The 22,873-nt window shown below is 41.6% G+C and overlaps 1 protein-coding gene across 1 annotated transcript in view; it reads left to right on the top strand.

Moving 5' to 3' along the window:
- The first annotated feature begins 1,479 nt into the window (after window positions 1-1,479).
- The window catches only part of cntfr (ciliary neurotrophic factor receptor), a 212,092-nt gene continuing 190,698 nt past the window's right edge, over window positions 1,480-22,873 (top strand). The window contains exon 1 of the mRNA XM_041058147.1: window positions 1,480-1,705. The gene's annotated coding sequence lies outside the window, so the exon portion shown is untranslated. The remainder of the gene's footprint in view (window positions 1,706-22,873) is intronic.

Genomic DNA, 22,873 nt, shown 5'->3' with positions numbered 1-22,873 from the left:
CTGAACATTGCATGATAAATGTGTCAGGTGCTGATCAACTGTCCACTGGTATGCACGCAGTCTGAATGCTGTACTGCAGGGCTCCAGATGTCGGCCGTCTGTTTGCATTCCCTGAACAATTCTGGAGACAGTTCTACAAATTTTTATAACTAGGAGCACCACCAGAGCTTGTAAATATTTTTTCACTCTTTAAATTATCATTGTATATCATTTGAAAAACCAGGAGGGAGCAAGAATTGGTGTGTGTGTGTGTGTGTCTATGTATGAGACAGAAAAAACAACACGGGATGGGGGACAGTGCGGCTCAGGACATCATCTACCTGTGTCTAGTTCTTCAATAGGCTACTCTGAAACAAACTTATTGATTCATTTTTCAAAAGAAAAGATCATTCAGACCCTCGAGTGACCCACTACAATCCCACAATTCAGACTAAGCAGCAGGTGGTCTTGTGTTGAAGTATTGTATGTACTCCGCTCATTGTGGCAGTACAGTTTTACACTTTGGTGTGCCTAAAATTTTCAGGAGGGATCACGAATGCTGCAAGCAAAAAAAGTTAATTTTGAGCTCTACTGTACTGGCTGCTTTAGTTATAAAGAATAATAATTCATCTGCGGTGTAATGTAGCCTTGGCGCTCTATTGATGCATTTCACAAGAATTTTTCTCAAGAGACAATCTTATCAATTCATGCTGTCGTATTACGTGACAGCTTTAAATATTTGAGAATACTCATGGCTTTTTGGAAATTTACTTTTTTGTATCTGCCACTAGCTGATATATTTCACTTGAAATACTTCATCTGCTGCGTTTTCCATTGTTGCTCCTCAAGGTGTAATAGCTGTAATGCAGTTGTATCAGCCTAGCAGCAGAAGGTCAACTTTAAAAGGTTTCCATTACTGAAAAGGTCAGTGCTTCCAGGTGTGAAGCTCCGCCACACCAGAGATGGAAAAGTCAGAAACACTGAAAAAACATTTAATTGGATGAATTGTCTCTAATTGTGTTAGATTTATTTATTTTTCGGTTATTGTTTGTATCGTGTTCACTTGGATGCTCTTTACATTTGGCAAAAGGCTTCGACACCACGTCCACACACAATAGTGTTTATATGAGTGTGTGTGTGTGTGTGTATTCTCATACCTTTCACACGTGCATAATGTGAGCTCCCATTCCTGCTATATTTCTTCCTGCTTGTCAGTGTGTATCCTTATGCTGTATTTCTGTGTGTGTGTGTGTATATCCCATTATGTGTGTGGGCTGTTCCCTCCACTACCCTTAGCGGTGGCTAGGGGGTGCACTATGGTCACGGTGTGTGTATGTGAGAGAGAGAGAGACAGAGACAAGGGGGAGAGAGAGAAGGGGAGAGAGAGAGGGAGAGAGTGTGTGTGTGTGTGTGTGTGTGTGTCTCAGTAATGTATTCCTGCCTGTGGCTGGGCTGGTCACATGGGGAGAGCAGCCTGTTTAAAACAGCCTCAGCTTGCTCACTCGGAGCAGTGCGAGACGCAGAGACAGACGCACACGTTCTCTCTCTCTCCCTCTCTCTTTCATGCACACACACATGCTCATGCACGCAGACGGCAACCGTCCTCTATTGGACTGACACAACACACACGCCGGGATAGACACACTCCCCTTGCTACAGTGGAGAAGAGGATAAGAAGTGACATATTAGGAAAAAAAAGAAATACAGAAAAAAGAGGAGGTTCACAGTGAGTAACCCATTGATTTTCATATATATATGTGTATATTTTTTTTTTTTAATTTTGATTTTTGGACTTTGCTGTTCTTCAGCGCTGCCTGACCAGGACCTGACAGGGACTGAGAGAGGGAAAGAGAGTTGGATAGAAGGGACTGTGAGAAAGAAGGAGGAAGCATAGCCTAAAGCGAAGGAAAGGTGACAGAAGAGAGTGGAGATGGGGTGCTAGTGCAACATCGGGATCCCTCTCCATCAATCTGTCCCTCTGTCTCTGGGATCTAACGCTATTAATTAGCAGCGTGCGCTTGGAATGAGAGGAATGCCATTGCATGGAGCTGGACGGGGGTTTGCTTCTGACTTTTGTGCTTTCCTGTGTGTGTGTGTGTGTGTCTGTCCATGTCCTCGCTGTCTTTTTGCGTTTTGTATGCTGGCTGCATTGTGGTGGCCAGCCGCGCTGATGTTGAGCGGACTCCCCGAGACACACGCTGCTCTGGCTGTGATTAATAGAAACCCATTGATATGCAGATGGAAGGGGATAGACCCGTCACAGCACCTTGTTCCAGCGATATGAGTGATGTGCTGGGGGGGGGGGGGGGGGGCGAGGACAGTCTGTCTACCTCTTCTCATCTTCTCTGTCAAAGTGTCTGCCTGTCCCTCTCTGTCCTACTGCCTCTCTTCTCCCTTCCCTCCGTGCCGCCACTGATCTCTTTCTCTGACATGCTCTCCCACTTCTCACTGCCCTCTCTTGTCTCTGTCTCTCTGTCTTTTCATTAACTTTTCTCCATGTCTGCAGCCCCCTCTACTTTCGTACGTCTCCTAAGCTCTACATGCTCTTTTTTTCACCCAACGCCTCACTCTCTATCTCATTCACCCCCCAGCACGTTGGTACATACTGGTGTACACAGTAGATTCCTCCATTGCGTAGAAAGAGAGAGGATCGCAGAGTTGTGAAGAGGGAAGCAGGGGAGGGAAAGGGAGAAGAAAGAGAGAGGAATGAGGGAGAAAGTGGAAGGAGGGGAGGGTAAGTGGGGTGGGGGGGTGGTCGGGGCATTGAAAAGGCTGACACTGGCTTGGACAATTAGCCCAGGGAGTCCGTCCTGGGGTGCTATTCTGAGAGGGGCTTTGGCCCCTGGGCCCTGGGCGCTGGGTCACGGGATGCCTTGACCCCTCCAGTCGACAGCTAGGCATGGGAGCCATTATCACAGCCTGATTGATTAGCACTGAGCGGAAATCCCTTTTTTCTTCACTCCTTGGGAGAAAAAGATGGGAGCTTTTTGTCCTTTTGCTGCTGCTGGTTTAGTATCTGCCTGTCTCAGTGTGCCTCTTTTTTTTTTTGTTGTTGTCAGTTTTGGAGGTCTGGTCTCCATATATCTTCCCTTTCTGGTCTTGCTTTTTTTCTCTTACTTTTTTCCCTCCTAGACAATGTGTGTGTGTGTGTGTGTGTGTGTGTGTGTGTGTGTGTGTGTGTGTGTGTGTGTGTGTGTGTGTGTGTGTGTGTGTGTGAGTGTTAGTGTTAGTGTTAGTGTTAGTGAGTGAGTTTGTACAATATTTATTTAACAACAAGACAGTCGCCCTCTGAGAAAGATGCTGCAAAGATCTGTTGGGGGACTTTGTAATATTCAGATATCCGATCTGATTGTGTTTTCATGTTCATCATTTTCAGAGCTTCATTGAGTTGTGCACCTGCAGAGGTTGTTACTAATGCATTTCAGAGGCAGCCTGGAGGATGTGGAGGAAAATGGAGTGAAGGCAAGGGAGAGAAAACTGTGATAAAAAGGAGATGTGAAGGAAAATGTGGTAAAAGACAAGAATAGTGGGGGAACATCACAGCTTGGAAAATTGAGCACCTCTTCTCAGTCTGTCTGTTTCCCTTTTATTGTGTCTCCATCTCCATCTCATTTCTCCGTTTTGATCTTCGCGGTCCCACCTCTCGCTACTTTTGCTCTCCCCTCAACACAGCCCCCCCCCAAACCCCCAGACTGGGAGTTTAGCAGGGTGTTTAGCCCAGCTCATGGCTGATCAAAGCACTGTGTGTCAGACTGGGCTTAGCCCAGGCACTCCTAATGGAGCACCGTTTTCATGCCTAGTTGGTGGTGGAATGGGAGGGAGAGATGGGAGGTTTGGGGGGAGAAGAAGAAGAGAACGGGGGGTGCGAATAGAAAGACTGACAAAGAGTTCAAGGGAGGAGAAGACAGCTACACAGAGTGGCAGGCAGACGGACGGAGAAAGGGGTACAAATAAGAACGACACAGGCAAACAGACGAGGGCAGACGAGCAGAGGGAGAGAGACGGTTAACAAGCAAAACAGGCAAAAGGTGAGTTGTAAAGAAGAAATACACGCAGAAAAAAAGACAGATGGGGCAAAGACAGTGGCTGTCATAAGCACACAGACAGGCACAAAGCTGAAGACAGGTAGGTAGACAGAGTGAGCAGGGAGACGGGCTGTAAATGTATTTTTCTAGTGGAGGGACCTAGTACCAACAGGGCATACAGTTTAGGCCAGCACAGGATAGCTCCCACACATGGTTTGGTTTTAGGCTGGAAGCAACACCAGACGGAAAGAGGCCTGTGTGTGCATGAATATGTGTGTGTGTGTGAGAGAGAGAGAGAGAGATAACAAGAAAAAAAAAGAGGGAGAGAGAGCTATGTGTGTCTGTGTGCATGGTAAGCATCTGTGTGCCCGTCTGTGTATGCCTGTAAGCCAAGCACCAGACATACATACATGTAAACTCTATATTGATTTTTAACAGACTATAAAAAGCTGTCTAGACGTCTTGGACATTGATCCTGAAATTGGAAGTTCTATTCCTTCTTATTAGGACATTTTTGGTAAGGAAGAGGAATGGAACTTCTTAGTAGAGGAGGAAAAAAGTTACTGTTTTAACCTTGAGAAATAAAAAAAAGTCCTCAAATTGGAGAATGGGACATGTAATTAAGGGCTCTGTGATGACTGAGGAAAAAAAGATGGTGACATTTTAAAGTGATTCTTAAGGAACTGAGAGGGAAAATTGATTGAGAGGTGATGTCAGGGTTGATTAAATGTCTTAAAGTGTGTTTCTGTGAAATTTAAAACAAAACTGTGCTTCATATACTTCTGAACTCCTTTTCATTAATCCCCTGTCATTCTTTTTCTTCTAATTCTTCTTTTATGTTGCTTCCATCCTCTATCCTTTTAGTGACTTCTCTGCCTCTTCTTCTTCCTTCATCGATCTTCCAACTTTTTTCCCTCTTTATCCTCAATATATCTTCACCAATTCATTTACTTCTCCATTTCTTTCCTCCCTTGCTCATTCTCCTTCTCTAGTTCTGACTCCTCACGGTTCCTTTTCCCCTTCATCCTTCCTTTACTCCCACTGTAACAGGTTGTTCACACATATGGATTAAAAAAAGATGGGGTAGCGAAGGCTGATGTTCATGTTGAATGAGACCTGGCTTTGCAGCCCTGCGCCTCCCCCTGCTGAGCTCAACAGACTCAAAAAGCGCCCAGATGCACTAAGGAGAAAGTTGAGAGAGGCTTAAGTTCATGCAAATATCCCCACACACAAAGAAAGTGACAACCAGCAGAAACAGAAGCAAGGAGTCGTCTGCTACTGCTCTCCATAATGCAAAGGGACTTTAAACTTTTTTTTAAACTTAAAGCAATTCTGTGTCCCTATGTGTGAACGCACCGTTACTCCCTTAGGTCCACTCTGTCTTACCTCTTCTACACTCCTTTTTTTTTTTTTTTTTTTTTTTTTTTTTTTTCTCTCTCCTTGCCTCTCCCATCCCCACCTCGCAATGCTGGTGTTTATTCTTCAGGCAGAAGAAAGGTAAGGTAAAACTAGGATAATATTTCCCCTAACATACTTACTGCTTGGGTAAACATCCTCCGACAGATGTCCGAGTACCGGCCTGATCAGAGCGGGGCTAGGGGAGGGCCGCGAATCTCACTGCTGTAACGTACACAAAGGCTACAAATTGGAAGCTGGTGTGGAGAGTGAGGAGGGGGGGTGAGAGGTAGGGAGGTATGGAGGGAGAGTCAAAGGCTTCTCTTGCCATGGAAACAAAACAATGTCTCTATGGAGCAGGTTTTGGTTCATTACCTAGATCACTACCACTTGCTGGAATGACAAACATCACTTTACCTGATAAACACTTATAGCTGTTGTCTGGTTCCCTCTGCAAGCAACAAAAGGTGACTTCGGCTCTTTGAGCTTTAGATACTCATAAGTTTAGTAACTTGTGAATGTTAAAAGCTGAACCTAAGTGGATTTAAAAAGGGGATTCAAAGGGATTTGGATTCTATAAGCAGATTCGATACTGGACCGAGATTTGACAAACTGCTTTTCAACCCTAGGAGAGGGTGAGAGACAGAGGAAAAGTGAGAAGGAGAGAGTTAAGAGCAGTGAGGAAGGGAAGGAGTAAATAGGAAATTTTGGTGTGCATATTGGAGTGTGTACGTGCACCAACAGAGACCTATTACACGCTTCTGTGAAACAAATGCGGGTGAGAGCTTTGTACTCAACAACCCTCCAAAAAGGCAGCAAAGACATGAGAGAACCAGTGCTGCTCTCTGGCAACGCAGAGCTCCCACACTTTCTCGGTCTACCCTCTCCCTCTCTTTAGTTAGATATGCCACTTGCTGTGTGCTTTTATCTAAATGCACCTAAGGGTGTGAAAACATGACAAGATTTTGTTAAGATTTGGCCCCAATTAAGCTGCTTCACATGCATTTCAGAGATCTACATTTTACGACGGTTTCCTCTCTGCACCCCGAGCTGGAAGATCTGGCTTGGAGGGGGACTTGGTGTGTAATTATTTCGGTAATCCGAAAGAACTCTTGTGCTTTCTTAGTAAATTTTTGATACAGAGAGGAAATGCAGATATTAAACCACTCTCCAGTGCCATAACTCATGACATGCCCTCTAACTACGAAGCAGGACCTTTAAATTATAGAAAGTTGTGACATGCTTATAAAAAAAAGTCTTGGCAGTCTGTGGTTGTGACTTTCTGTGCTTGGTTGTGAGTAGATATTTAGATAAACATGTTTATTTGTGCTCCCCTTTTTGTTCCACTTGTGTATTTGTCTGTTTGTTTACTTGTGAGTTAAGGTCTGTCAGTCTGCCTTTTCATCTGTCAACCTAAGTGTGTGCTAGTGGGTCAGTGTGTGTGTGTGTGTGTGTGTGTGTGTGCTTGGCTCTGCTGTATGTTCATCCTTAGACAGCTCTCTCCGTTCGGGCCCTGTAGCATTCTTGGTGCACAGGCGATAGAAGAGTTGGACTCCTCTAACTTTCTGATCAAAGCAAAGGAGGAATGAAAGGAGGGAAAGCCGTTTATGACTATGCATAGAAAGAAGCGATAGAAGCAAGACAAGGGTTAAAACTCACTGGAGACAGCTCTTTGCAAGTGAAGGAACGATGCTGAACTCGCAGCGTTTCTTCTAGAAAAAGCTGTTAATGCAGACGTTGGCTGTGTAGTGATCTTGACACATAAAGTGCTTACATTCAGCATATAAAAATAATTTCCTTGGACACATACTGTATACTTAAGTGCATCTTGAGAATAAACGGAGCAGCGTAAATGTGCCTCCAGGCTAAAGTACAGTATATTGGAGTATGTATGCAGTGTGGGAATACATGATGAAACTTGAGAGAATCATTAGCCATTTCTCGGGGCAGCAAACGTGTGATGTGTATTCCTACATCCATCTATCCATCCATTTGTCCATCCAACTATCCAAATTGGGAGTTTGCTTACGACGCAGCATAGACTTTAACTTGCTGTGTTGAAAGACGCAGTTGGCAGTTGAAAGACCTATTGCTTGCTCCTTTACATGCTGAAAATAATGATATAAGAAAATTGGCTCACAGTGTGCTGTTAGGCCATATTGACAGGATGGAAAGAAGGTTGGAAAACCTCCCACTTTTCTAATCCAAGATGTTTACACCTGGTGTCTGTCTGTGGCTTCACCAGATAAAAGTAAATTAAGCCTGAATTAAGTAAATTCATTCTTTTCACCAAGTGAGTCTTAGAAATTACCAGTATTTCTGACTCCTTGCATTTGTGATCAGTATTTTAGCCTGCCCGCAATCTGTACCATCATGAGTTATTCCTGTGAAAGCAGAAATGCATGACTGCGCTGCTTCAAGGAGGAGACATTTACTGTATAGTTTGATGTATACATTAAGCATTAAAATTACAGCGGAGGGATGAGCTTTGATCTTTGAGGTGCAGTTTTTTTGTTTTTTATTTTAAGTTTATGTGCCACAGTTGTTTAAACAGCAATTAGTTGTTTTTAGATAATTTCTATCACATTTCTTTTAATTATTTTTTCTTGTATTTTCTGTTAATGAGGTTATGTAGGTAACAGCAGACATGTGACCGTGGTCACTTCTTGTGGGAGGTCAAGAGAACAGCTGACAGTTACAGGAGCAGCGAGACAGACCTGAGACAGAATAAGGGAATACAAGAGACACTGAGGACCTTATAGGATAGAAGAGAGGCTGTGACTTCTTCTACGAGGGTGGGGTGGGGGATTCAAAGACACAAGAGGACTGCAAAGATGACTCGAAAGGTTAGGAGGAGGCTAACTACAAAAGTGATTGTGGTCAGAGAGGAGGACCAAGGAAAATAGAAGAACACAGGAGATTCAATTATGGAGCAGTTTTACTGAAGGATACCATCTGGCATGATTGGGACTTGGAGGGACGGTGGCAGAAGAGAGGAGGCAACGAGAGGAGTGGATAGACCTGGCAGAGGGTAACAGCAAACATGATTGTGGTCAAACATAGGAGAGGAAGACTAGAAGCAGCAGGAGGCGGTGTGGAGGTGAGGGGAGGAAATTAGAGGTTAGGGAAGACTATCAACAGACACGACAGTGATCAGTGTGGAGAAAGAGAAGATTGGAGGGAATGAAGGGGATGAAGGAAAAAAAAGAAAAAAATGGTGAGCACATGGAAGTCGAACGCCACTATGGCCACTTGCATGATTGAGGTCAGAGAAGAGGAAGAGGTTCAAAGATTAGAGAAAATGAAAGGGGACATGTTGAACAGGTTGAGAGTCAAGGCCACACTTTGAGCTGAGACGTGACGATGGCCGTTGCACAGAAAACAAATTGAAGGGAAGGTGGGAAATGAAATGCTTGGCGAGGAGTCCAGGAGAATGCTGGAGGACACGTGCGTCATAGTTTCAGGTTTTTCCCAAAGCAATAATGCTCTGTTTTAAAAACAGGTGAAATGGCAAGTTCTGGAGCTAAAAGCAGTATTATACAACAGCTTTGCAAATGACACAACATCTTCTCAGGACATGAGTGTGTAAAATGCAGTTGCAATTTGGAATATATTTTACCAAAATAACCTGGAAACTTTAGTAAATTGGATTTTTGTATTTCCCTCACGGCGACTATTTTTCACTTGCTGTATATCATATTCAGGTTTGCTCTCATAGTACATCAGCCGTGGGATGTTGAAACACTGCCATCCTCATTTATTATAATGTTTACTCTTTTTTTTTTGTTTTTAAACTCAAATTGAGTCCTGACATCACTTCCACCCCTGTATGTGGAAAGTGTTCACAACTCTGGGGGATTGTGCCACATTGTTAATAACGCACTAAGTTAAAAATGCATGAATTTTCCATCAGTTGCAGAGTCAACATTAGGACTCCCGCTTTATGATAATGACATGCAGATATCTTCATCCTTTTTTTGGGGGATATTTCTTATATGTATTTATTTATCTCAGCTAAAATATAGGCTGTTGAAAGGCTTAGGGTTCAACCTCTGGCGCTGCTGACTGAAGGTGTGTCTTTGTGTGTGTGCAGCCTTATGCTTATGTCCACTCTGTTTTTTGTCCACTCAAGCACGAGAAGCTGCTGTCTGTACATGCGTGTTACTGCTTACGTCCATCTCTTTCCATATCCATCCATAGATTTGCTTGTTGTATGTGTGTATATAAACTTGCCTTTATGCACAAGTGTGTATGAGTGAGTGCCTCTCTCAGAGCTGGGGGCTTTTAATCTATTAAAGCCTGATCCTTAAACACTAATCAATGCACCCTTTTATATTTCCATTACAGTGCAGAGGGAAAGGGATAAATAAAGCATGACAGTGGAGCTCAGCAGTGGCCACATAACACTGAAATACCCCCACTGTTGTTCAAATACACATGGAGAGGCTTGACTTATTTGTGTCCAAAACAGGTTGCAGTGGTGTGTGGTGGTAGATTCTTTATGATTTTGATGCTCATATTTAGTTTATTGTTGTTCTGTATTACTACTATGGTCTCATTTTGAGACTTTTGGACATTATACTCACCGAAGTAATTGCTGAGATCGGGAAACATGTTGACAGCACTATGACAAACAACAAAAGCAGTCAGAGGATAAGAAGGGTCGTAAATAAGCCAGCAGTTTAGCCACATTATTTAAATCACTTTATTTGGAGATAAAAGGGAAACTGAGCAGACCTCAGATGCCAGTAAAAATCTGTATTTGCATGGGAAAAAGAAGTTCGGTGTCTGACATCAGAAGCATGGGTAATAATTTTACCATTCACTACTTTGTCTTCACGATAACTTTGTCAACCTCAGGGATTTGTGTGATCTGTATGATTGCTGCACTGATCATGTTTCTTCCCCCATGTGAAACTTTCCATTTTTCCCAGCTCTGGGCAGTTAGTTTGATGACTGCAATGTTATCATACCCAGCAGTAACAATTGCCAGTTCTAGAGAAATGAGATCCAAGATTTAATAAACCAGAATTATAGTTCAAAACTCAAAGATTCCACTCAGCCAGCTAGTAAACAGAATATTGAGCTTTTGTTTGATTAAAAAAAAAAAAAGAAAGAAAGAAAAAGGAATAAATAGACAAAGTGCTGTTTAAAATGTGACTGCTACAACTGGGCCCATCTTCTCTGTGTCTTTACAATTAAAAGGATGATAAATGTGTGTACTTGACACCTCCTCCTTACATTCAGCCAGATAATTGCCCATGCTTGCATGAGAATCTGTGCTTTTTTTTGTGCGGCATGCTCTATTAGCAGCCTCGTGTCATTGGCCTCCCACCCCTCATTTTCTCCTTTAAATGTAGTGCTGCTTGCTCGCGGCATTGCATCATGTATTCCCTTTGGACCACGTTTAACTGGTGATATATGCACTGTAGCATTCAGCTGTCAGGAGAGAACACTTTCAAGCTATGCAGCTGACAATATGCGCTCCCGTTTTGGGGATGATTTACAGCAAATGACTGCAGTGCAACAGGAAGCCACAGTTGTCCCCCCCACCACCACCACCACCTCCACCCCCTCTTCTTTTCCCATTTAAACCCACTAAACTGACAGTATTTGCCTCTTCTCAGAGCACACTTTATTAGCTATGTCTGCTTGTGTACATGTCCCTCAACCCCAATTAATTTAGTATACTTAAGTGGCAGATTTGCATTAGACTGTGGTAGCCTTTGGAGTATACTTTATTAGTGTTGTCTGGGTAACCTGCACCAACACCCCCCGCCCTCCCCCACCCCTTGACACCCCACCCGTCCCCTCAGTTTCAGCATACACACACACACATTTATTTCTCTGCACTTAGCCAACAGTATTTTCTCCGCAGGAGTGTACATGTGTTTTTTTTTCCGCTTCACTGTGGTAGTTTATTAGCGATGTCTCCTTTGATAGTTAGTGTGCACGCTTGATTATGGCTGAAAGGGAGTGGGCCGGGCGCTGGGCCGGAGAGGAAGTCTGCCTAATGATATTAACAACATCCTTTATTGGGTAGCTACTGCAGACGGAGGGAGTGAGAGGAGTAAAGAGGCAGGAGGGAGGGGGGAGTAGAGTGAAAGAGAGGGGAGAAGGGAGTTGGAACAAAAAAGGGAAACGGGGGAGAGAAAATTTAGGGTGAATCAAAGAGACAGTGTGCGGAGGGCAAGGGGGTTACCTTGGCAAGCGATTTAGCTAGAAGAAAAATAAGGAAAGGGTCGATAGACAGGCGGCTAAGGGAAAATAAACAGAATGAAATTATGAGAGAGGGATAGTCTACACACACGCGACCCTGACCCAGGACTACAATGGTAGATATTCTCACTCTGTCTTAATATATTATACAGAACTGTCAGTCCCTCTGTGCCCCCTCTAATAGAAACTTTACAGTCGTATCACAAATTGCCTAGCAACCCCATCTGGTTCCATCATGGAGGTCCACAGGGGGATTAGCTGTGTGTAAATAATGGCTAAGTGTCTAACAGCTGGGAAGGAAAAGCAGAGATACCGCAAAAAAAATGTTTTGATGCTGCTTTAAGTCAAGTTCAATAATTTTAAAAATAAGAGTGATGGGTCTGAAAAGGCAGAAATGATGTGTTAACAGGACATTAACGGTTAGCTAAGCACGTTCTGTTGCCGACAAGCTCACACCTTACACCTCAGAAGCAGCATTCGAATGCTTCTTGTAATTATATTAATATCTTTTACTCTCTTTATGATTTTAACTTGCAATTTATGATGAGAATAGATTTAAAATGTTTAAAATGTTTGTTAGTGCCATCACTGTTCAAGCAGGAAATTCTGTAAAGTTGATGCCAGCTTGAGTTGCTGTAAAGGCCAAACACAAAACAAATGAGAGCTGGAGCTGGATTGATTAAAGGCACTGCATACAACAAAATTACAATTACAAACACAACAGCTATCCTACCATCACAGCCTGATGCAAATCCTTGGGGGAGAGGCCTTGATCAGCTGAAGTGAATGGCCTTTTTTCATCTAGTTTAAAGTCATGGCAGATAGAAGTCTAATAGAGACTTCGCTTATTGAACCTGACAACTGAATCTGATAGGAGCAACTATGGGTTGAATGCTGTCAGGGAATATGAGGTTGGTTGTTTGTACTGGTAGTTGTGGGACTAAACACTGAAGTTTCACAATAAATCAGTGGCAGAAAATATTGTTGAGTCATGAGGGGGCAGACAGCAGTGGCAACCATGTTAAACAATTACTGTATCAGCATCCTAGGGACAAGACTGTACTTGTGTGTGTACATCAGTGTAAAATGTTCATAGTTCTGAGAATAAGCTATAAAATGTGTATATAGTATTTGTATTATGTTTGTATTCATATTATAGTATTATTGTCTATGAATTTGTAGTTGTTTGTGTTAATTATTGTGGTCATATCTGTGTATTTGCTCACCCATGCAGAAACATGGACATTGTTCTTTTGTGCAAAATGTTTATTTAACGTTACAGCTGAGGGAGTCAAGGTGAAAAGAATGGCAGGCATCTACACTGGATCTGTGGTGTGACTTCCAAACACACACACACACACACACACACACACACACACACACACACACACACACACACACACACACACACACACACACACACACACACACACGTACGCTTTGGATCCATTGCTGCGCATAAAAGACAGGGAGTGAATGGAGGGGGATTATTTACATAACCGGTTTATGTTCCTTTGTGTTGTTGAAAAGACATCGACAGACACAAAATGAGATAGTGGTATCCTCTATAAACTGGCATTGCATGATAGAAGGAGTGGAAGAAAAAACACATCACGTACACTTACAGAGAGAAATGCACTTTGTTACTGTATGGAAGTTGATGAATGAGCACAAAACAGAATTGAGCTGTAATCAGTCTGTAAGTCAAGATGTGAGAGGTGCAGGGACAATTTAACAAGAGCAGAGCTACTTTAAATATTAAATAAAAAAAAGTTTTTTGCACTTACACTCAAAATGTGCTCATACACTTTCTCCAAATTCCAAGCAGCTGGAGAATGTGCTGATCATGTTTTAGATAACATGCCTGAAACAGACACACAGGCTCGAATTTGTGAGGTAACCTGATCCATGCGGAGTAACACTTTACTTTCAGCCAAATCAAATGGATTTTACTCTGCTATCACATTCAGATACAACCTCACTGCTCCCTTAAGTTTAGAGAGATCATTTGTTTTGCATCTTCAACACATCAGTTACAATCATAATTCTGCTGTTAGCCAATCTTGAAACTTGTTTTGCTTTTACAAATATCTCTCTGCACATGCTCAAATATTGATTTGCAGACTGATTACCACTCCCTTTTATGCCAGTAAATCATTTCATCTTTTGTATTTTTGAACTAATTTCAAACATGTTAACAAAGCAAAACACATTAAAAAAACCCAGCATGGATCAAAAAAACAACAATTTTGTTTCTTTTTCTTTTCCAAACTTCTGTATTTAACTTTGGAACAGTTTTAGTCTTTGGAGAAAACCATTAATGAAACAGCATATGTTAACAGATGCAATCAAGAGACACTGTTCTACCCTTTCTTGCACAATTACCAACACTCGCATGAACACATACTGAACTATCACACATGCATGTTCCCATTCACGCACAAGCGCTCACACACAGACACCAAATGACAGGGCGTTGATTGTTAAGCAGCACCAATCCTCATCTCCCACTAACACCCAGCGAAAGCTGTCACCTTTAGAAGCCTCGCTCAACACCAAAAAATGTCAAGGCTGGCAGTTTCCCCTGTTTACCTTGGCGAGGTGCCTAAGATCCCATACTCCTCCCAGATGTGTGTTATTGTGTGCAGGAATGTTTATTTGTCTGTTTGTGGGCATGTTCGTTTCTGTAAAAGTGTGTCTGAATGTTTGTGTGTCTGTGCGGCTCTGTGGCATTTTTGTTTGTCTTTCTGAGTTCCTCTGTGTGTGTGTGTGTGTGTGAACTAGACAGAGACAGATAAATAAACTCATCCTCTTGCACTGTGTCTCTCTGTAAGCAGTGTCAGCATCTCTCTGCACCTGTGGCTAAGGAGACATATCAAACACACACACAGTCAACAGTCCTGCTGTCACACAAACACACACACACAAAATGCATGCGTAATCTAAATGCAGCGACAACATTTTTAAAAACCACACGTTGTCAGTGTAGACGTATACACTTTTTCACATATGGTACATGCAGACGTGCATACGCAGCGGTGTCACATGCAGACAATCAGACAGACACACATTATGTTGCCTACAGACGCAGACTGGTCTGTCAGAGTTGAGATATCATTGTCTTTTCCCAGGATCTTCCCCCCAGGTAGAACGTGACTGCTCTTCATTTCTATGTGCATATCTGTGTGTGTGTTTGCGGGGGTGTGAGTGTGTGAGAGAGAAAGAGAGTGAAAGAGATAGAGACCACTGACTTATCTTTGACTTGGAGGCAGAGCAGAAAATAGTCCCTTATCAGGAGGGATTTAAAAAAAAAAAAAAAAAAAAAGTAGAATAACCTCACACACTAGAAATGACTTCAGCTTCCATCTGTGTACGTGTGTGTGTGTCTGTGTGTGTGTGTCCGTGCATGTCTCTACCTTTTTCTTAAATTTCATATATTATGTTTGGCTATACCGTGTTTTTGTGTACCACAGTTTGTGAAACTTTTATATTTAGTGTATTTAGTGTATTTAGTGTATTGTGTATGTCTTTTAAATCTGATTTTTTTATGTGTGTGGTTGGAGCCTTTTGCGTAACTTCAATGATTAAATCACATACTGTTCCAAAATCATAAAACTGGAATGCTTTTACAAACATAGAGCCCATAACATCATCTAAGAGGTTACCTTGGGGGAGCATGTGTCACATTGATCTCCTCCAGAAAAACTAACATTATCAATATGGAAGCAACCCTGGCGAAAACAAAACCGGACAGAGCATGTAAACTGGCTGCCTGAAGTGCCACAGTTCTACAGCCAACAATTTGATGCCTGGTGGATAAAAACCCTGCTCCAAACACCAGCTGAACACACCATCTGTTTCTCTGCAATCCCACTCATTAGGGATATGTATTTTAATTTATTTTTATTTCCCTTGTCATTTCACGGGCATTGCTATCAACCTACTATTTTCTGCTGTTTTGTTCCTATTGTCATTTCATTTCTGTTATTAAGTGCAGTTTTATCAGAGCTTTCCATCTTGTTGTTGTTGCTTATTTTGAGGTCAGACTTTTTTTTTTTTTTTTTTTTTTTTTTTTTTTTTAGGGCATCTTAGCAGATTGTTGTTTAGATCTCCTCGGCTTATTTTCAGCATACCATACTATCCTTTCTTTTTTAAATCAGTCATATTAGCCTTTATTTTATAGAGCACGTTTTGGGCTTATTTGCAGCTTAAAGTGCTTGACAAACAGTTACACAATACCTCCATTTTAACCATGTTTCCCCAAACTTCACTACACACAGAAATGCAAAATCGTGTCCAAAAACCCTCTAGGTGATTGCTGCCACTGCTGTGTTCATTATGTTTTTTTCAGTAGAAGACACATCTGAAAACCAATGGACCCATCAGCAGAGAGCCCAGAGGCGGCAGTCATGCTAGCCTTCTGCCACCTCTCCCTCCAGATGCAACCTTTACGTGCTCCATCTGTGGCTCTATGATTGCTCTCAACAGCCACCTGCAGTGGTGCCATGGCTGACAGGCACAACCAGAGCTGGCCTCATCCACCCCGATTTTACCAAACATTATCTTTTGTTTGTTGATGAGATGCCATTTCTTGTGCGTGGATGTGCAAGGGAGTTCAGCATTTGAGCTAAAATGACACTTTTATCTTTATCTTGTGATCTTAATTTTGTTTGCAAGCACACATGTGCTTGTTGTAAAAGCCTGAGCACAGAGTCTGCATATGTGTTTGTGAAAAAGAATACGTACGCCTGCATGTGAATGCTCATGCATGTGTTAGAAGTAGATTAGATTTCACAGTGAAGGCATGTTGAACAGTCGGTCAATTTCCTGCCGCACGTTCAGTTTTTCCTCCCCATGACAAATTCCTCGATTTCCTCACAACACATTCCTGATGCATTATTGGTCATGGACATTATATGGTCCCACATATTCTGTCTCTTGGAGTCTGGGAAGTATCAAATTGCATGTGAGCTTATGTGAGCAAAAAAAAAAAGAAAGAGCAACAATGTTTTATCCCCTAGTTGGGTAAGATGTAGTGTCTTGTTAAAGGTTTCAAAAAAGTAAGAATTTTGGCTGGCATTGTTGCAATTTCATGGCTATCTCATTCGTATTAAGAGCTGAAACCATTTTATGACAGGAAATCATGCTTCAGTTTACCCTCTTGTTATTGCATAAATATATATAAGAATCACCATACACTGTTTTTTTCTATTAGGCCGAGGTTACAAATGTACTACTGTAAAATAAGGATAGAGAACATTTTCCTACTGACAAAAGATGAGTTGACACTGTGAGTTCATACTAGTTCATAGCATTGTGGGACTGAATGCAGCATGTAATATCCTTTCTCAGTCCATTTAAGCAGATACATGGTGCCACATAAAGACATTAAATTATTCCTCAGACCTTCCTCCATAAACAATGTGCTTTAATGAGGTTTTAAACCAGAGGGAGAATGTTATCTGTAAAGAATAAGTGAATGTTTGTACTGGCAGTGGGGGAGCTGACATGGCTCGAGGCGTCCATATTGTTGAGGAAAGTTAAGGAGGTTTAGCTCAAGTGTGAAATCCATATTGAAGCCCTTCGGTTATGCTCAACTTGACGTGTTGCGTGTGTCTGTGTGAACGCGCCAGTGTGCGTTTCTGCATCTGTCCGCCTGTGCGTGCGTATGCACATGCACAAATCCCTTTTAATGAGTGTTATATGCCATAGAATATATGGCTCTGTGCACTGGGTATGAGTGTATCGCACTGGTATTTCCATTTAAATGTGTGCGTGTGTGTTATAATTCACAACCCTGCACTATGGCATAAATCCATTGACTGGTAGCTCAAAAAGACAGAAATGTTGAAAAAAAGTCCATATGGAACTTATCATAAGCGACCATATTTCTCCGTTACTAGAAGCAATTTGTTTTAATTGCCTACTTAGAAGTAATATGGCCTCAAACTAGAATTTTTTTTTTCATAAAAACCTAAATGAAATATGAGAATGCCTATTAACTGCTGTGATTATGTTATAATAATCAGAAAATTGAGTTGTCAAGACTGGAAAGCCTCTTTAAGATGGTAGTTACACAGCATATGCTGTGTGTGTGTGTGTGTGTGTGTGAATGTGTGTGGGTGTGTGAGTCTGTGTGTGTTGGGAAGTCAGGCTATGGTTACATGGTGGGTTTTTGTGTCAAATTATCCTTCTTAAAATATCAGAAATAGAGAATAAGGATCTGGCTGTCTACTTTTACACCTGCTCAGACTGTAACTGGTGGGTCCATGTGGGAGAAAAAAAAAGTATTTGATTGTTTACACAGAAACCTGTAGCGGAAATTGAAACAGATAAATACACTCAGGGGGCACTTCATTAGGAACACCATACTATTACTGGATAGGGCCTTGGCAAGGATTCCTCAAGATGTTGGAAACATTCCTTTGAGATTCTGGTCTGGACTGTTGACACAAGGCAGGTTAGGTCCGTGGATTCATGCTATTGATGCCAAATTCAGACCGTACCATCTGCTGCCCCATCAGACATCCAGGTTCATCAGACCAGATTATGTTTTTCCAGTCTTCAACTGTCCAGCTTTGGTGAGCCTGTGCCCACTGCAGCCTCAGATTTCTGTTTTTGGCTGACAGGACTGGAACCTGATGTGATCTTCTGCTGTTGTAGCCCATCCACCTCAAGGCTGGACGTGTTGTTCATCCTGAGATGCTTTTCTGCTCAACACAGTTATAAAGAGTGGTGATCTAAGTTACCGTAGCCTCTCTGTCAGCTCCGACCAGTCTGCCCGTTCTCCTCTGACCTCTCTCAACCACAAGGTGTTTCTGTCCTCAGAACTGCTGCTCACTGGATGCTTTTTGTTTTTCACACCATTCTGAGTTAAACTTTAGAAGCTGTTGAGCGTGAAAATCCCAGGAGATCAGCAGTTTCAGAAACACTCAGACCAGCCTCTCTGACACCAACTATCATGCCACGGTCAAAGTCAGTGAGATCACATTATCTGAAGCTCCTGACCTGTATCTGAGTTTGTGGATTGCACTGCTGCCACATGATTGGCTGATTGGAAAAGCAAACAACAACAACAACAACAGTGTTGTTGGATGGGTAGCTGTTATTGTGAATAATTTTATGATACAAGCTGGTACATGGCTGCAGCTCCTTGCATAACTACCACAGTGAAATATATCCTCTTAGGGAAGATTCTTAAATAGCGTCGTGGCCTCGGCGTGCACCCCTTCCCGACTGGCTTGAGGGGTGTTAATTAGTTTTAAATAATCCCAAATCTTCTGCGCTGTAGTCTTAATACCAAAGTACATGAACACATTACACACATTGTGCTGAGTCAGAGTTCCTGAGTGGCTTTTGCTCTGGCTTAATTTCACTGATAAATGGCTCTGAGTGAAGCTTATGGGGAGCAATTTAATTGACTAAGCATGAATTCCAAATCTTCAGATGATCACCACATCATTCCTGCTGTGACAACAGCGTCCATCTCAATTGGCTCAATGAGCTGAACAATATCAACTGATTCAACATCCCTGGCCACAACACATGACTAAATTAGCTTCGCCATGAGACAAGCCAGACTTAGATCAACACTGCTATTTTATGATAATACAAATGATGAGCAATGGAAAAAAAAAAAAGACAAAGTTCCCCAGAAGAAATGGGTCAAAATTGCATTAGGGGAGAGGAAAGACCTCTGAAAACAACAGTGAGAGAAAATAAAAATAAAAATAAACATTAAATGTTAAGCAAATTCTGCTCTGAGTTGGTTGACATTGTTCATATTAGACTGCAAATGCACTCAAGGCCCAGGAAATTTCCTTTTGATGTACAGTGCACGATAGTGTTGTTTAAGTATAACGTATGTACATACACTCACACACGCACATACACAACAGATAACCTCGGTCGGGGCGGAGTATAAATATTACTGGGAATAAAAACAATTTTTTTTCTTACAATGATTCTCACTTTGTGCTCGGGGCTGTGCTTGACTTAGCTCTTCCTGTCGTTTTTCATGTGCAAGAGGCTTTTAGAAGACTTTATGTTCAAACGACTGGCATAAGGGATTCTCACGGGGCTGTGACACTCCCATTAGGAATACGATTCCCACAATACAGCAACACACATTAACTTAGAACCACACACCAGCTCCCCACCTGCAGCGGCATACACAGATTGTGCTTACATTGTACCCTGAGATGTTGTGGAGCTCTGACTCAAAATTATCCTTGTAGTGTGAACTTCTAAACTGGATTCAGCGTCACGGCTTCTTGCGGTAGAAAACCCAACTTAAGGTGATTTAGTGGTCAAGGAAACAGCTAAGAGCCTGTCTCATTTTAAATGCAAATGCCTGTACTTTAAGCTTGCTCTCGGCTTCCCCAAAATTAACATGGATTGGGATAGTTGTGGCACTGCACTGTTTCTGAGCTTTCAGTGCCACGCTGCAATATGTAAAGCTGGCTGTAAATGGATTTTCAAGGACACAATGGACTATTCTCTGATAATTTTCATGTTTCATGACTCCTGGCTATCCTCCTAATCTCATTTGACAAAAAACTAGACCTACATGTGAGACATAGGGAGCTGTTTTCATTATTTAAGGAACAGAACACACCTGTGGCACATTTGAAAAACAGAGTGTGTTCAGAGGAATACATTATCAGTGAGTGAGAGGCTGGCATCAGTCATGGCCAATCAAATCAGCTCCTCTAATTCCCTTTAAAAGCAGTGCACTCCCTGCTATGAGGGCACTGTCAGTTTTATTATGGAGAGTCCAGTACCCTGCTCTAAGAGGAATAGAAGGCAGTGTGGAGTGGATACTCTTGTCTTGGAAGTGCAGAGTTGCAAGACAGAGAAGTGTAATACCCTAAATATGATGTGTCTTTTTAAGTTGAAATGATTCATTGAATACTGAAAGTCTGGTCACCATGCCAGCAGCATTCAGCCCCAGTCATTTGAACTCAGTTTTGGTAATGTGTTTTTCGCGAGTCCACACTAATTGAACGATTTCTCCATCCTGTGTTGTGGAAAAGCTCCTCTTGTACTCATGAAACACATAGTAACACATAAAATATACAATTAAAGCTAAAAAAACAGGGCAGTTTTTCTCAGGCTGAGATTTTGGGGATTCTTCTGATTGGGAACAAAATCTTTCATTCCATGTAATTTGCATAAGACATTGCGGATGGGATGCTTCAGTGAAACACAAATTATCTGAATTTTGGATAAAGTTGAAACATTCGTCTTGTTCTTTGTTTGAATTAAATAGTTAAAAAAATTTGATCTAAAATCAGATTTGGTTTTACAATAATTTGCTCATTAAAAGGCCTGATTTTAAAGCATTTTCATGAAGAACATACATCTACTGCGTGTTACCTTTTAAGTAACTAATATCCATTGCTTTCCATGAGACTGGAAGACTGGCAAGAAGAAGAAAATACAAACAGGGCTCTTTGTTGTATGTGAACATGACAAAAGCAGATAGACATGATTCTCACTGCTGTCTCAGAGGTGAATGGAGATTACACCCCCTTTTGTCTGCTCGAAATGTAAGCGATAAAAGCAAAGGGGGAAGAACAATTTTCCTGCCCACTCTTAGAACAAATTGCCCTCTCTGTTGATGCTAGTGTTGCAAAGACAAACACATATGGTCTTTCTATGGTAATGTTTCCATCGTTTTCTTTCTGTTTTTGATTGGCATAACTGTGTTTGAGAACCAGAGCAAGCTGCCGCCTCCTTGATGGCGAAGTGTCTAAACTGCTAAAGCACTCTCTCACGTAACAGTTTTATTATAGTTATTTTTGGTACTTTTGGCTTAGCCTGTTGAGTGTTTCGCATGCCCATAGTAGTCGTGAGGGCTCTCAGGATTGATTATGAGTAGAAGGACAGTCAGAGACAATAGAGGACGTGAAAAAGTGCAAACTCAATCTTAGAAGCAATGGCAGCAATATAGCTATCAAATAAAAGCTTCTTTCTAACCTTTATTGCCCCTCAAGAAAAAGTGGAAAAAAGTGATAGAAACATTGAATATCACCTCAAAGAAAATACTCACATCTTTTCTTGCTTCTAAAAATCATTTACCTAACAATTATATTTCCCTCTACATAGAATATGATATTTAATGTTGTGTTATATTAAAGATTATTGCGTTGAAACTGTTTGGATGCAGGTAGGCAGGTGAGCAGAGGACAGAAATAGAGTAATTTTCAACACAAAGGAGCAGAATTTAAGTTTAAGAATGTGTAATGCATAAAATATGTATGTTAACATTCTGAAGCACTCAATCTACATGTTCTGATTACCTTTCCATTGAAGTTAATTTTAGATGGTGTGTGTGTTGTTGCTTGCACAAATGGTGTTTGGCAAATTGACCTTTTAAATGTGTTATTGGATGAGAGTGAAACGTATTTTGAGGTTTTATTGATCAATAGAAGAGCATAAAGAGAAATTCAAGGATTGAGATAGAGCTACGAAACAATTACCAAAGCTATTTCTGTGAGAGTGTGTGCAGTTGTGTGTGTGTGTGTGTGTGTGTGTGTGTGTGTGTGTGTGTGTGGGTATGCACTGTACACAGGCTGGCCTTTCAAGATTTAGCTGTGGCTATGGCTGTCTGTGCCTTTAAAAAGGTGTTTGCGCATGAGTCAGTTCAGACCCTTAATCATGGAACTGTACATTCAATGGGACTGTTCCAATTGCTACTTCTGCCACGGATGATTAAATTGATCACATCAGCGTGTGTCCTTATTGTGATGGTTTGCTTTAGCTAGAACAATTTGAAGCAAAAGCAAATTAATATGCAACAGAAGTCACTTCACCAAGCACATATATCTGTGCTGTTTTTGAAACACCTAGCTGTCAGTAGAGACATGAGGGGAATGCTAATTCTGCACCATTGTTCCTCTGTTATTACCACATTAATATTTTCTCCTTACGCCAACCACCATGTTTTATATTTCAAATGGTGTAATGTGCTTGTAATTGCATTGAAGAATAAACTTCAATCTAACAAAGGAGGAGCAACCTCTCTTTAACGTTCATAAGAAGGCGGTCATGTGCACCATTATATCTGCAAATGTTTCTGTTGGCTTACTACAAACAAGCAATTACATTTTTATTAAATTTATATTTTTTATTCAACCTTATTAACAAAGATAGATCAGAAAAATAGCTATATGCACAGATATCTTAGCAGCCTTTTTGAAATCCTGGATATTAGGGTGAAACCCTATGTGTCCTGTTATATTCACCAATAA

The sequence above is a fragment of the Toxotes jaculatrix genome, chromosome 16, assembly GCF_017976425.1.
Source record: "Toxotes jaculatrix isolate fToxJac2 chromosome 16, fToxJac2.pri, whole genome shotgun sequence".
NCBI lineage: Eukaryota > Metazoa > Chordata > Actinopteri > Toxotidae > Toxotes > Toxotes jaculatrix.
The sequence above is the reverse complement of the archived record's forward strand: the minus strand, read 5'-3'. Positions and strand labels throughout refer to the sequence as shown.